The 15,664-nt window shown below is 39.4% G+C and overlaps 1 protein-coding gene across 5 annotated transcripts in view; it reads left to right on the top strand.

Annotated features, from left to right (window-relative positions):
* The first annotated feature begins 1,477 nt into the window (after positions 1-1,477).
* The window catches only part of RAP1B (RAP1B, member of RAS oncogene family), a 46,921-nt gene continuing 32,734 nt past the window's right edge, over positions 1,478-15,664 (top strand). Inside the window, exon 1 of one of the 5 annotated variants that reach the window (XM_032644656.1) lies at positions 1,478-1,662. The gene's annotated coding sequence lies outside the window, so the exon portion shown is untranslated. The remainder of the gene's footprint in view (positions 1,663-15,664) is intronic. The other 4 variants (XM_032644655.1, XM_032644654.1, XM_032644657.1 and 1 more) reach the window with 4 other exon arrangements.

The following is a 15,664-nucleotide window of genomic DNA, read 5'->3' as shown; positions in this document are numbered from 1 at the left end:
TTCAGGCTTTCAGACTTCTCAAAGTTTCATGCAATAATTGAAAAGTTAGTAAAGTCAATTTATTTGAAATTCATTCATTCAGAATTTACAATATTTCCTACAAACTGCTCTGACACGTGCCTTTGAAATTCCCATCAAAAAACGGTTTTTCTAAGGAAACAGAAATTACCAAAATATTCAACATATTCAGTTAACCTAAATCGTGAAACACCTAGAAAGCACTTATACAGAAAACTTAGGATAATTATAGTTCATTCTTATCTATTCCTTTAGTTTTCAATTACTAGTATTCTTAAAAGGAGTGAAATTAATCATATTTTTTGCTAATCTTCCAAATTTATAAAAGTTCATAAAAATTTATTTCAAGAATGCCTTATACGGCTTCCCTGGTGGCACAGTGGTTGAGAGTCCGCCTGCCGATGCAGGGGACATGGGTTCGTGCCCCAGTCTGGGAAGATCCCACATGCCGCGGAGCGGCTGGGCCCGTGAGCCATGGCCGCTGAGCCTGCATGTCCGGAGCCTGTGCTCCGCAACGGGAGAGGCCACAGCAGTGAGAGGCCCGCGTACCGCAAAAAAAAAAAAAAAAAAAAATGCCTTATAACGCAGGGCCCAGTTAAACTCTGAACTAAGCAAAAATTAGCCTTTAATGACCCCCCAACCCCTACTTTCCCTGCATATTTGCCCATCTTTGAATATTTTTGCCCATCAAAACCCAGTTTTCATAAAAAAGCTAATATCTTGTATAAAGGGTAGTCGTATTTTAGTCTTTTCTCTAATAATGGTAAATTCCACTGTTAAGTTCCCACCCTTTTTGAAACAAGGCATTTGGAACAGAAAGTCCTTTCTGCTGCCCAGTAGTTATATCATAGACCACCTATGGGTAACCCTTTAAAGTACTCGAGTCACGCATTTAAATGTGCGATTTATTTTACTCATATAAATAGTTGATTTAGGTACTAAGTTGTTTGGAATCTTGGATTAGTTAACTGAGTTTGACAGGATAATTTGCAAAGAGTTGTCCTGGGTGAAGACGCTTGACAATTCACGAGAAACCACTTCAAGAATGAAAAAGACTGTGACCTATTCAAGGCACCCTCACGGGAGCTCTAGGTGTGGAAATTGAGCGCTGTTACTTCTCCAGCCACTTTCCCCAGCACAAAGGAGTACGGGAGCACCAAATGTTTGGTGGCGTTGGTGACTGAATTACAGTTTGCATGAAAGGCACCTTTTGAATTCGTACGGTTTTTAAGCTCTTCGCACCGTTGTAACCCGCTAGGATTTGGGAAGCCAAGGGAAGGCCGAAGAGGCAGTAAGAGGGAAAGAAAAACACCGCGGTTAAAACGCCACGAAGAGCGCCGCGCGCTCCCGGTTTGCGCTGCGGGGACGCGGAAGGCCCCGCCCCCCGGCTCCCCTCGCCCCTCCCCTAGGCCCCGCCCCTTCCCGGCCGCGCACCCGCGCGCCCCGCCCGCGGGCGGAAGCGAGAGCGAGGCTGAACGCTTGACGTCAAGGCGACACCGCCAAACCTCGCCCAGAGTCAGGCGTGTGAGCCAGCCGGAGCGGCGGCGGCGGCGGTAGCGGCAGGACCGCCGTGGCGCCGGTAGCAGCGACCCGGAGGGAGCGCGAAGTGACGCTGGCTGCGGGGACCCGGTGACAGCGTGAGAGGTTCGCAGAGTGCGTGCGTGGCCGCTGAGGGGAGCGGCGGCGGTGGCCGCGCGGGGCGGGGGCCGGGCGCCGGCAGAGGGGAGCGGGTGGGGTGCGGCGCGGGCCGGGCGGGGCGCGCGCGCGGCGGTCAGGGGGCCGGGGCGGCGGCGACGGCGGCCTCAGAGCGCGGCAGGTGGTGCGAGGGCTCGGGCCCGGCCGGCGAGTGCGCTGCCTCCCAGGCCGGCGGGCATGAGCCGCCGCCGCCGCCGCGGGGGAACAGCGCGCTTTGCGGAAGGGGTCAAATGTCTGAAATATGGCGGAGGAAGTGAGAGCCCGAGGACCCCCCCCACCCCCACCCGCCTGCTCCCTCCTGCCCGCGGCCGCCGCAGCCTCTCCCGCTGCCCGCGGTCCCCCGCCGGCTCCCCGTAAGACTCGTCTCCCCTGACCCGGAGCCCCCTCGCCGGCCGCCTCTTTTCCTCCCGGGTGTAAGTGGAAGTTAGAACGGAAACCAGAAAGTTATCCTTTGAGGAGACCCAGCTTCCCCCAGTCCCGAGCTGGGGCGAGGAGCGTTCGGGGGAAACCACTCCCCGGCGTCCTGCGGGCTCGAGCCTGACAGGGAAAAAGTTTGCCTGAAACGGGGCTGGTTTGCTCCATTTGTTGCGGGAAGTGGCAGGAGGAAGGCAGCGGAGGGAGCCCCACCTAGTCTGGCAGCGGCCACCGCGTAGAGAAAAACTGTTAAAGGGGCCTTTCCCTTCGTCAGCAAGAGGAAATCTCTTTCTCTTACACAGGGAGAGAAAATCCAGGAAGTTTGTCTTCTCTTTTTCGCCATCTCGATGTGTGTAATCCTAACATTGACTGTCAGCGCCGTGAATCTTATTTAAAACTACCCCCAGTGAATCGGGCCATCCGAATATTTCTTGTGGAAAAAAGAAAAAAACCTGATGGCTTTTGGAGAAAAGATCATCCTTGCTGAGTTTAAGCAGACGATTTTCTTCCCCTTCTCCTGATCCCCCACCCCCTTTTATTAGTTCAGAACAACATTTTTGCCCTGCAGCTCTTGTGTGAACATAAGCAGTTCTGTGTTACAGTAACGGGAAATCACATTTTTAACGGGGTAGAAAGTTGACGCTAAATGAAGATTGTGATTTTAATATTTTAAAATTAATTCAGCCTGATTGGATTTTTGTTTTGCTAGTAGCACAGCATCTAATATATAAATATCTAAAATATAATTTATCATGCTTATAAAACTTAAAGCTTCCAATTCGTAAATTCATTTTTTAACCCTCTTTTTTGTAATTAGAATGCTATTTGGACTTGTTCAACAAAACCTTAGCTTAGCAAGAAGTAACATAAAAAGGGTAGACGTTCATTTAACTTAAGGCTGGTATCACTCCTAAAAGCTGACCCTTGAATTGTGTTTGAGTCATAATGGAGTCATGGGACTTTTTAAGGGCCGGAAAGGGCTATTTAGATCATCCAGTCCCACCCTCTGATTTTACGGAGGAGGAAACTGAGGCCTGGAAAAGATAAGATAACTAGTCAGTGGTCCTGCTGACTTGTAGGACAGTAACGTACCATAATAGAGAACCTGGAGGAAAATATATGACATTTTTATAGTGAATTACATTTTACAGAGAATGGTCGTCCCATCATACCCCAAAAAAGGTGAGTACGTTAGTCAAACAGTGTAGAATCATTTGGGTAGTTTCATTACCAGGTTTTAAGAGAGGAAGTTGATATCAGAATGGTGAATTAACTTTAAGGACACAGAGCCCTGAATGATAGTCTTATTTGAGCCCATCCATGCTTTTGATCTCTGCACTACGGGAAAGTAGTTTCACTTGCATTTTCTTTTTGTCATTCATAATAAATTGTGAAGCGCCCTTATCTGAAGAAGCTGGAAAGTAAGTCTTTGAAACACGTGTATCCAGTTTGGTTTTAATGTGCCAAGTATGGGAATACAACTGAAGAACCCAATAATAAACTGGCTTAATTTTAAACTTTGGTATGGGTTCATGAAAATGATTGCTCTTTCTGCCCCTTCCCACCCTCCCCCACCCTATGAAAGTCATCTCTCTTCCTTTCTATGACAAGCGTCACTTCCTACCTCCTGTTATCATTATATGTTTTTTCTTATCCCACTAAATTATAGACTCCATGGGCAGGATGTGTTCTTTGCACAGAGACAATACCAGTTTGTTAAATGTAAACACCATGAGGGTAGGGACTTGGTCCATTTTATTCTCTACTGTATCTTAGTTACTAGAACCTTGCCTGTGCACATAGTAAGTGTTTAGCACTTAGATTTAGGGATTAACTGTAATAAACATTTAAAGAGATGATATTTGAAGAGAACTTTGTCTTCCTTCAAAAAGAAACATTTCCACATTGGTTTTGGAACCATTTTAAGTTTACAAATTGATTTCGATTTTATCCTCAAAACAGTCCTTTACTGTGGAATTTCAGTATTTTCTCTTAGCTGTGTAAAGGGAAAGTGAGCCCCCATGGTAAGGAGCCACCATGTAAGGAGGGTCTAGCGAGGTGTAATAGGGGATTCATCATAAAAAACTTCGATCCATGTACAGTAGGATCTTACAGGTGTATCTTCCAATATAATTCAAGATTGATAGAAGACCTATGCAGAGATTGATAACATAGTAACTAATTATACATGTTGTTTTAAATATAAAGTCTAAGATTTGAATGAGAAGCTGTCCATGTTCAATTTTCTTTGACTTCTGTTGTAGGTATTTGATCAATATTTATTAAGGCAGTGAAATTAAATAGGGAAACTGGATCTCATACAAATAGGATTTGACTGATTTTGCAAAGGTGTCGTTTATTTTTCTTCCAAAAGTGTAAGTAGGGAGTTCTGTTATTGAATATCAAGGTCTTACTGGTATGCATGTGTCATCATTTTCCCAAAGGCTTAAAATAACGTGTTTCTGTGTTATGTATTGGTAAAGAAGGGGTGGGTATTGATCTGTAGTGTTTAGATTTGACTGGCACCAGGAATAGTTTAGTATTTATGAACTGAATATTCAAAAGCTGTCTTTTCTATTATGGCAATAATATCACATGTTCAGTCTATAGAAAATCTTGATGAAGATTGATCTTAAACTCTGTAAGACCATATAGGGTTGTGACTAAATTTATGCCTTGATTTTTCTTCCCCCTCCTATAATTTTTGAGACCCTTAGAGTCAGAGATTAGGCTGAAGTTTTTACAGTTACCCTTTTCAAATTGGATTTCTTTTAGAAAAAGTTAAGAAACAGGTATTTTGGCTGATGCAATGATTCATTGTTAACACTGGATAGATTTTTCAGCAAGCAGGAGGTCTGTACTGTGGCTTACCCTTGTCCTGAAAGCCTGATGTTTTTCAGTGTTAAGATATTTTGCAATACTACTTAAAGGTACTAATTACCATTTGAGAACTTAAGTCTTTTCATTTATTAGTCATTTGAAAATGTTATGAACACAATGGAAGCATTAGGTGCAAGGAATAGGATGAATTTTATCTATTTGCAGTAAAGACTGGCTTGCTGTATAATCTCTTGTACTTTGTTTGAACCTAGTTGATCACTGGATTCTAAGACCAATCCCTTTAGTCATAGAATTTGTATTTTAGAGAAGAAAGGCTATCAGGAACTTTTGTGCTGCCATTAAAAAATTAAAATCACTTAAAATACACCACTAACAAAAATACCACTTCTCCATACTTCCTAACACTGGTGTGTTTATTCCCAATGTTAGTCAAATTACGGCTACAACAGCAACTGATTATTATTTCAGTAGCGATTTACGAAGAATTTTTCTTTGCATCAGTAGTGGATCAAAATTTGTAAACAGTTTCCAAGGAACCTTAAAACTTATAAAAGAAAGAAATGAATATTTGGGGAATTCCCTGGTGGTCCAGTGGTTAGGACTCCACACTTTCACCGCAGAGGGCCGAGGGTTCAATCCCTGGTCAGAGAACTAAGATCCCACAAGCCGCGCGGCGGCCAAAAAAAAAAATTACAACATAGATTGCAGAATTTCCATTTAGTTTTTACTATACAGAACAATATTCTGGAGTATTACCACACTTAAAATTATATATGAGGTGCTCAGGTACTAGAAATGTGTTCACTTTTAAATTAATAATCTTAGTCTAACTATACAGAATAATTATCTAACATTCTGATTTTGAATTTTATATTGGGCTGGTTCCTAACACTTAACTCTTGTAGTTATGCTGTTTTGTAATTTTGTAGTTGTATGTGCGTGCGTATGTATGTATGTATTTATTTCAGTGAGACCTTTTAAATTTAAACTGGATTCTGATCCCATGAGATAACTTGCTAGGTAATCTTTTCCAGTGATAGAATGTTTTTAACTGTTGTACAGGCAGACTAAAGATGTTAAAGGAAGAGAGCATCCATTAAAAGCAGTTATACGTAATTTTGAACATTTTCAGTTATTGACTTCTTGGAATCATCACTTTTGCTACATCACGGAGCTTCTTGCTGAGTTTTTCGGTAGTTGCCTTGAATATTTATTTCAGTAAATATGTACTTTTAATTAAATAGTTTTCTCTCCTCTATTTAAAACTTAGCATTTTGTTAAGTAACTTTATTTTGAAAATATACAGTGAACTAATTGCCCCATTGGTGGATCACCTTTACCTGTTGCTTTCCTCCTCTTTGCCTTGTGGGAAGGGCACAAAGATGAAAGAAAATCTGTTTGTCCATTTAATAACAGTTTTTGGCAAAAGCTTCTAGAAAGGAAATGGAAAATGTTATGTAAAATTCTAATTATCTGAGTTTTCTATAATTTATCCTTATTAGAATATATTTTTCAAGTCACTGTATTCCATAAAAAGGGGGGGGGGAGTTTCTAAAAGTTCTTAGTTACTGGGAATGAAGACTATAAATATAAGCTCTTTTTGTTTAATTAATAGTTTGTAGGTGTCAAAGTGGTGTGCATATCGCATCCAACTATTACCTACGTGTTGTTAGATTGCAGTGAGACTACATTATGCTAACATAGTTATAGCTGCTGCTTCTAAGATTTATAAGTTATCATTAAGCTCCTCAGTAACTATAGCAAAACTTGGGAATCCCTCAGGAACCTTGAATTCTGTACTGTACAGATAATAACAAGGGATAGTAATGAGGTATATAAACATGTGCATCTGTTATTCTGCTCTTGAAATTGTTGAACTTGAGATTTTGCACTAAAGTGTTTTGAATACAGAAAAGTATAATGAAGAAAATAAGTATTGCTTGTAATCATACCAGTGCAGTGAGTTTTTAGGCAAAGTTTGTAAGCTTTCCAAACCTCTTTGCTTCCTCAGTGGGAAAGATGACGTATAAAGCTTCTGTTCACCTGTAGCATCGCTAGTGCCAATTGAAGTTGATTAGATTGCTTAATTTTTAAGATCCCTGTTAAGGTATAAATGAGAAGTAAGGAAGAATAATTGTGATTGTGACCAAATAAATTGTGTAGCTCAGTGGTTTTTAAAGTATGGTTCAAGGAATCCTGGGGATTGCCTAGACATTTTGAAGGAGTCTACAAGTACAGAACTGTTTACAATAATACTGCGATGTCCTTTGCCTTTTCTCTGTGTTGACATCTATACCAATGTACAAAAGCAAAGGTGGGTAAAACTTTTGACATCTGAGAACAAATCAGGTGAGAGTACCTCCCTGTATTAGCAGTCATGGTACATATCCTTCAGTGCCATGCACTCACAGTTTAAAAAAAAAAAAAGTCTAAATGCACTTGATGAAGAAGTAAAAAAAAAATTATCAGATCTCAACTTTGTACATATCATTTTAATGTACTGTGACAAAATAGGAAGTATGCTTAAAACGCTTTTTCTGCTGTCATACTGAAATATGGTTGCCTCTAGGGAAAGCATTTGTGTGATTTTTGAGTTGCAAGCTGAATTAGCCACTTTTTTCATGATCACCATTTTTACTTGAAAGAATGCTTGACAAACTGAAGTTTTTCAGACTTGGGTATTAGACTGACACTTTCTCAAGAAGCGAACCTGGATCTTTAAAAGGAAAAGATTGACAGTATTTACAGGCAATGATAAAGTTCTAGTTTTCAAGGGAAAATTAGAATTTTGGAAGATTTTTCCGATGATATTGGTGATGTTAATGGACATGGTTTTTAAAATAATGTATAATGAAATATGTCAATATTTGAAGATCCACATGACTCTGTAAGCCAATATTTTCCAAGTCACCAGTGCATGATATTATAAGATCACACAAGGATAAGAAACAAAGTTCTAGCTAGACCAATGGGTCTTTTTTTTTTTTTTTAATTTATTTATTTTTGGCTGCGTTGGGTCTCCGTTGCTGCGCACGGGCTTTCTTTAGTTGTGGCGAGTGGGGGCTACTCTTCGTTGCGGTGTGTGAGCTTCCCATTGTGGTGGCTTCTCTCTTGTTGCAGAGCAGAGGCTCTAGTAGGCGCGCGGGCTTCAGTAGTTGTGGCACATGGGCTTAGTGGCTCCGCGGCATGTGGGATCTTCCCGGACCAGGACTCGAACTTGTGTCCCCTGCACTGGCAGGTGGATTCTTAACCACTTCACCACCAGGGGAGCCCCCAAGACCAGTGGGTCTTAATGTGAATGTAGAGTTTATTGATAAGGTTACCCATTCCAATATATTTCAGCCAATTGAGTTTTGGTATAGTATCAAAGGAGAATATCCACATTTATCTGAAAGGCCATTAAAATATTCCCAAATGTCTGTCTGGTTATTATTTACTTTTTTGTGTGTATTACTCATTTTTCCATGCTTTGCAATATATTGAACATAATTTTGTTGGAGGAGTAGAGAAGAATAGGAACCATAGATAAATGTGAGGCAGTGTTTTCATGTGCTTTATCTTAGAATCTCATTAATACATAATCATTTTTAGTTTAATTTCTTTGCAGTTTTTTCCATTGAGCAGTCCATTTAACTTGCTGTGCTGCGCGGCTTGTGGGATCTTAGTTCCCCAACCAGGGATTGAACCCAGGCCCTGGCAGTGAAAGCACCAAGTTCTAACTACTGGACCACCAGGGAGTTGCCCCCATTCAACTTTGGATTGCAGTAGGAGATTAGGTAATTGTTATTTTTTAAGTCAATTTTTGGTTTTAATACTTGTTTTGTACATCTGATTACTCAACCATAGATAGGTTGCTTATATGTTCAAGTTTTGACATAACCCTAAACAGATTTTTAATAGTTGACTTTCACAATTTTAGGATATGTAGTAGCTTTCATGTAGTAAAGCTATGTACTTTTTCCCACTTCTAGTTTAACCCTGTGTCCTTGACCTGAGAATTTGATGTTGTCTAGATACTTTTCCAAAACAAATGAGAAAGTTTTTACCTTCTGGGAGAAAGTTTTTTCTTTTTCATGTTTATTTAAGAATAATTGTAGCAATCCTTGTTAAACAACTCTTTTCATAAAAGTCATGTCTTAGGACCATTCCAAATTTTAAAGGATTTTTAGGACAACCTGCATTTGGTTCAAGTAACAAGTTTCAGGTTATGAAAGAAGTAAGATACATAAGTTGTAGTTCGTAGTTGTAGTTTGTAGTTTGCACCCAGTTTCTTGGAAATTTAGTGCCAGTTATTTCCCTAGGAATAATAGAACGGGTGTGAATAAAGAGAGTATTGAGTCTGAACACCACTGTTTGTAAGAACAGGGTTGGCATCAGAGAAAGAGAAAGATTCGGAGTGGTTTAGGGAAGAAATAAGTGTAAAAAACTAGCTTCAGGATAGCTTCAGGGAATAAGCCCTATAGAATTCCTGCCCCCATGAGCTAATCCCACAGTAGGGGGTGTTCATTTAATAGGAAGCTTTAGTTCTCCCTATATTAAATAATTAACTGCTCAGCTGTTCTGAATTAGGGAACATACTGAGATCATATTTTATGTCCTGGACATCCAAATTAGTCACAAAGTTGCCACTCACTATTGCTTATATAGTTTAAGTTGCTAGCTGAAAAATGTTTGAAATTCCCTGTATTTTAGGTTTTTTATACTTAAGCTTTTTTTCCTCCAAGAGCCCTGTCACCTTACTTGATCTTCATTGAACAAAGAGAATACAGGATTTGCAAGCTTTTAAGGACGGAAGAGCATTTATAAAAGTTTTCTGTTGTTTCCATGAAAGTGATGATGGTGATAATAGTGAAGAGGTGGAAGGGCAGGAAGTAGAACAGAAAAGAGTGAAGATGGTGATTAAGAGGTTCTCTTTCTGATGAGCAGGGCTGCTGTTACTGCTATTCACTTTAGAGTTCTGGTTGAGCAAAAATGATAAACTCCACTTTGATAAGCACTTACGGTGCTTTAGTGATTGATACGTCTTGTCCACCAGTGGGTCCTATGTAGAGGATAAATTGATATTTTCTATCAGTCAGAGATTATGGTATTAGAGTAGAAGTTTCATAATTATGCAGTGTGAGTTGAGAGTACTCTTGCTCTTTTTACTCCCAACAGGCCCTTATGCACTTTTCTCTGAACTTTCAGGTGCTTGGTTTGGACACTTACTTATTTCACTTTTTCTCATAAGTTTTAACTGATTCCATTGAGCCTGAGGGCTAAATCTGAGAAATGATGTGCTAGTTTTGCTTTTTTGTTTGTTTTTTTTTTTTTTTAGAATATGCTTTATTTATTTTTTGATGTGGACCACTTTTAAAGTCTTTATTGAATTTGTTACAATATTGCTTCTGTTTTATGTTTTGGTTTTTTGGCCCCGAGGCATGTGGGATCTTAGCTCCCCCACCAGGGATCGAATCTGCACCCCCTGCATTAGAGGCAAATTCTTAACCACTGGACCGCTAGGGAAGTCCTGATGTGCTAGTTTTGAGTAGTTTGATTCTACCCTGTCTAAGTAGCTTGGTTTAGTAGTGGTAACTTTGACCTGCGTGATCTAGGCTTCAGTTCCCTCTGGCACAGGCCATGAAGCCTAGAACAAGTTAACTCCTCTCTTAGAACTTATCTTTATGTAGACAAAGTTTGATTAACAGTTGTTAAGGTATTTTTGAGCTCTAAAATCCTGTGTTGCTGTGATATCACCCTTGTTAAAGCCGCAGTCATCTTTGCCTGGACTCCTACAGGAACTTTCTAACTTGTTGCCATTCCTCAGTCTTCACCCAGAAGACAAAGTCATCCTTTAAAAATGTAAACCAGATCATGTAATACCCTCCAGTCCCAATTTCCTACCCCAGTGGCTTAAAATAAAAACCAGGTCCAGTTCTTGCTTACTTCACAACTTTATCTTCTTTCCATTGCTCACTAAGCTCCAGCCATACTGGACTTCTTTCTGATCTTGACCCCACCAACCCTTTACTACCTTTTGAGTTTTTGGTGCTTACAACTGCTTTCTGTCTGTCATGCTCTTTCTTCAGCTGTCTGCAGTTCTGCCTTAGTCTGAATCTTACATCTCAGTTCAGATGTCTCATCTGCAGAGAAGTTTTTCCTGATCATCTTATATAAAGGACTACCCCTCTTTATTACCTTCACAGTTCTTACCAAATAATTATATTTATTTTTTCATCTATCCTCTCTTCCCCTCAAATGTTTCAAGAGAGAAGAAACACCATGTAAATTTCCAACACAGTCTCAAATGGTAATTGGCACACATAGTAAGTGCTCAAATTTGTTTTATTTTAATTGAAAGAATATATGAAGAGTTCGGTGGTTTGTCCTTATCAATTCCCATCATAGGCTACTTCTTACACTAATTTTTTTAAGTGTTACATTTATTTCCAACTATAATCCCTCATTACTTAGGGCATCTGTCTCTTGAGGAGTCGTTCATCTGACTGCCTATAATTGGAGCTGGTTGATCTCAGTTGCTGTATGTTATGATTAAATTGAGTAGTTATGCACAAAAGGTTCTTAGCAAAGACATGAAAGTTTAATCATCATGAAATGTAAATAGTTCAAAATAATAATAACACCCAAATGAGTGATATAGATGAGTGCTTATAGAATCAAAGGAAGAAGTGAAAACCTTTAGGCTTTCGTAGTCCAAGAAGACATTAAAAATGAGGTGGGGGCTTCCCTGGTGGCGCAGTCGTTGAGAGTCTGCCTGCTAATGCAGGGGACACGGGTTCGAGCCCTGGTCTGGGAGGATCCCACATGCCACGGAGCAACTGGGCCTGTGAGCCACAACTACTGAGCCTTTGCGTCTGGAGCCTGTGCTCCGCAGCAAGAGAGGCCCCAATAGTGAGAGGCCCGCGCACTGCGATGAAGAGTGGCCCCCGCTTGCCACAACTAGAGAAAGCCCTCACACAGAAACGAAGACCCAACACAGCCCTAAATAAATTAATTAATTAAAAAAAAAATGAGGTGGGATCTGTACACGATGTTAAAAGGGTACGTAAGTTTTAGACTAACAGTGAATCAGGGTAGACAACAATTTAGAAATTGAGAAGTGCAGGGTATGTTTAAGAGAGTATTTTGCTCTGGTAGATATTTGTGAAATGGATTATAGGGCTGTAATACCTTACCTATATAGCCAGATATTTTGGAATTCAGAACTTTTTGGAAAGATTTATTTTGCATGTTAGTAAGAGTAATCAAGCACTTAATATTTCTAAAGTGAAATATGAATAGTTACACTTAATGGGATAAGTAAAAACTAAATAGCCGCACATCAGTGCTTGGGTGAAGTTTTGCTGTGTAAAAAATTTATGTTGGGTCAGGTTTTGCCGCTAAATTAAACTTGCAGATTTCAGAGATTTTCTGATTTCAGAATTTCTGTGAGAAGTGGGTCTGAAATAGTTGGAAAGGCTTTACTCTTTATTACTTTGTGTCTTTGGGGAGGACATCAGGGTCTGAAAATGTTAGTTTGAGGCAATTAGCTTAGAAACAGTTTCTGCCAAGGAATTTTTGACACAGACTCAGGGTGGAAGGCACTACTGAGGGTGATGAGTCTTTACAGGTATGGGAGAACCACCTAATTCCTTAGAGTCCGGTTAAATGTTTGGAAGTAGTGGAGATTCATCAGTGTATATAGGTGCCTGGAAAATAGTAAATGTTAAAAAAAAGTGTAATGCTTGAGAGCTCATATTTTAGATGCGATTTCTTCTTTATCAGTTTTTAAAGTCTTAAACCCTGCAGTTTGTGTCCCAATTGATAGATTTGTAAGAATTACATAATACATATAATTGTGAGGTAAGAGCGCAAGAGAAGGTTAGAATAGGAATACTGTAGGACTAATGTAATGTTTTAACATCCTTGATGGAATCACTTGGTATTGACAAGGAAAGAAGTAAATATCTGAAGATGCTACTTTGAAACTCAGGATTGATTATAAGAAGTGCCTGCTAGCTTTCTGTGTTTTCCCCACTGCTCTCCTTATTCTTGCAACCTAATTAACACCCAGATTCAGTCCTCATTGTCTTTATGCATTCATTTGGTGTATATTAATGTCCAAGAAGGAAGACGTGTGTGCTATTTTTATATATTGACTTGTATCTTATAGAATTGCCAAGATAGGCATGTTTCAAAACTACTTTATAAAAAATAAAAGTGCTTACTGACCTAATAATTATGCAGGTAAGTGGAATAATGTATGGAAAAGCCAAATGTAAGCATTATTTATGGCTTACAAAGTGTGGCGTGCCTTTTATTTTTCTAAGTGGTCTTTATTATACTGGGTACTAATGCCTCTTTGAATAAACTGAAGAGGCTAGAGTATAAAAGGAAGAACTGTTACATTAGTCTAAAACAACTTTATAAGACAACTAGCTGCACAAGCCAGTGTGGGCATTAGCTAGCATAAACTGCTGCTTAGATTAAGATGTTAAAATTGTTAGAGAAAACTATGAGAAGTACCTTTGCTTCCACTGTTTTTTGTTAGTTGGTTAATTTTTCTCCTCTGAACTTGTGGCACATTTACTAGGGGATTTTCCATTACCTAGTCCTGGTCTTGAAATTTCATTTAGAATGTAATGCAGATTATAAACCCACAATCTGAAATTATGGCATTCTTATTATGGCTTCAAATGCATTTGGGGGCAGTCACATTAAGCTTTGTCTTAATCTTAGGAAGGTAACAGTAAAATGAGATAAAAAAATTTTTGTAGTCATTTATTCCTTCTCTCATGAAAAACTAATTCTGTTTATTTTTGAATTCAACCTAGTGTTGAAATAGACTGTAAAATTGTTTTAAAAATGTTCCCCCATCCTTGTGGAGGGTGGTGTATTATAAAATCTGAGTATCTATGTTAAAAGAAATATTTGTAGCATTCTTCCAGTCATAAAAGTGGGTGTGGTTTGTTCTGGAGTCCTTACCCTTAACTTGAATTCTGGTCTGTCTGCTGGTAGTAAAGAGCCTCACTTCTGATTTCTTAAAATGCATGAAAGCACATATTTTCCCTAACTAATGGGGATATCTCTGTGGTTGATGTAGTCATCTCATTCTGCAACCTATTCAGCAAACATTATTGAGCACCTTCGGTGTAAGTGTTACATTCTGGAATCACAAATTCAGGAGACTTGGAGAAAATGTGGCTTCCCTAGGAACATAGTAAAACATCTGGTTAACCTTCTTAACCCTTTGCAGTGGTGTTGTCTTTTTTTTCTGTGACATGTGGAAGCTAAGAGTGGATTATTTAAATGACTGAGGATTATTTAAAATACTGATTTCTGGAGACCTGAGGAACACAGAGTCCTTCCTTTTCTGTGCTAAATTAGGGGACACTTACTTGGAATCAAAGAAGACTAATAATATGAGCTCTGATAGACCCTGATCTTTCTTTGCTAGGATATAGGTCTTAGGGTCTTAAGGAGGAAGGAAGGTGTTAGGAGTCTTCCAGAGGTGCTTTTTAAAACTTACACACACACACACACACACTCCCACTCCCTACAATAATCACAGAAACCACTGCTCTAATGTCACTTTAATTTCTCCCAGGCTTCTGGGTCTTCAGATTTAAATTTGATCTGACCTTGAGACATCCCCTCCCACCATTCCCATCAGTGATTTTGTTTTGCCACCACCTCAAATACCCTATGCATGGCTCCTTAACTTCCTATCATGCCAGGGTGTGGCCCATATGGGCCAGGCTACATCTAACAGAAACATAATATCTGATGAAAAATGTCTTATTATATGGACATACAGATGTGTGTGTTTACAATTATCTTTAGAGAGACTCATCAGTATCTGAATAGATACAGACCTAAATGAGTCTTGATGTATAACCTTGCTTTATAGAAAATGAAAATGGTAGGTTTTTCAGCCTCCCTTGGTAGCTAGGGTGCAAGTACTTGACATAGGACCGAGACACAAAGGATTTTTCTGAAACATCTGAAAGGAAACTTTGCAGAGCCCTAGTGGCATGAATGCTTTAATCTTAAGCTGTTTATTATGTTAACTACTTCCAGAATCAAAGTGAGCAGATTTAATAGATCAGATTTAGCTCCAAATGTAAAAATTTAGTGCTTTACCCAAGATGCCCTTTTCAGATTTATCTGTAAAGCTTGATGGAGTTTTGGGATATGTTGGGGTCTTACATTAGGTTCCCCTAATAACACTGTTTTTTATCATCCTCACAAATGGCCTTGACAGCTGAATCTGTTGACTAAGTGTATAAAGCGCCTGTTGAATGTTATAAAATAGAGCAACATCAACTATGCCAGAACCAAAATTGTTTTTGGTAGACAGTCTTAAGCATTCAGGTGGACCATCCTCAGTGATTCCTTTCAAGGTTTTTGTTGTTGTTGTAGAGGTTTTTGCATATTATTTTGCAGCTAACTAAAACTATCAGACAACATGTTAGCTATGTGAAATATTCTACAGCAGAAATTTTCAGATGTTTTTTAGTTACATTCCTGTTTCTCCTTTCCCTAAACCATTGTAGACATTGATAATTGAGAACTGTACTCTTTCCCTTTGAGTCCAGAATCATTATTAACACTGCACTCCAGGTAGCCATTAATATTTTGAGTTGCTGTTTGAGCTAAAACCCATTTGCCACCAGTGAATTAATGGACACGATCTATCCTTATCTCTTCCAGGGCA

This window comes from Phocoena sinus, chromosome 10 (genome assembly GCF_008692025.1).
Source record: "Phocoena sinus isolate mPhoSin1 chromosome 10, mPhoSin1.pri, whole genome shotgun sequence".
NCBI classification, from domain to species: Eukaryota; Metazoa; Chordata; class Mammalia; order Artiodactyla; family Phocoenidae; genus Phocoena; species Phocoena sinus.
This window is presented reverse-complemented; position numbering and strand designations above follow the sequence as displayed.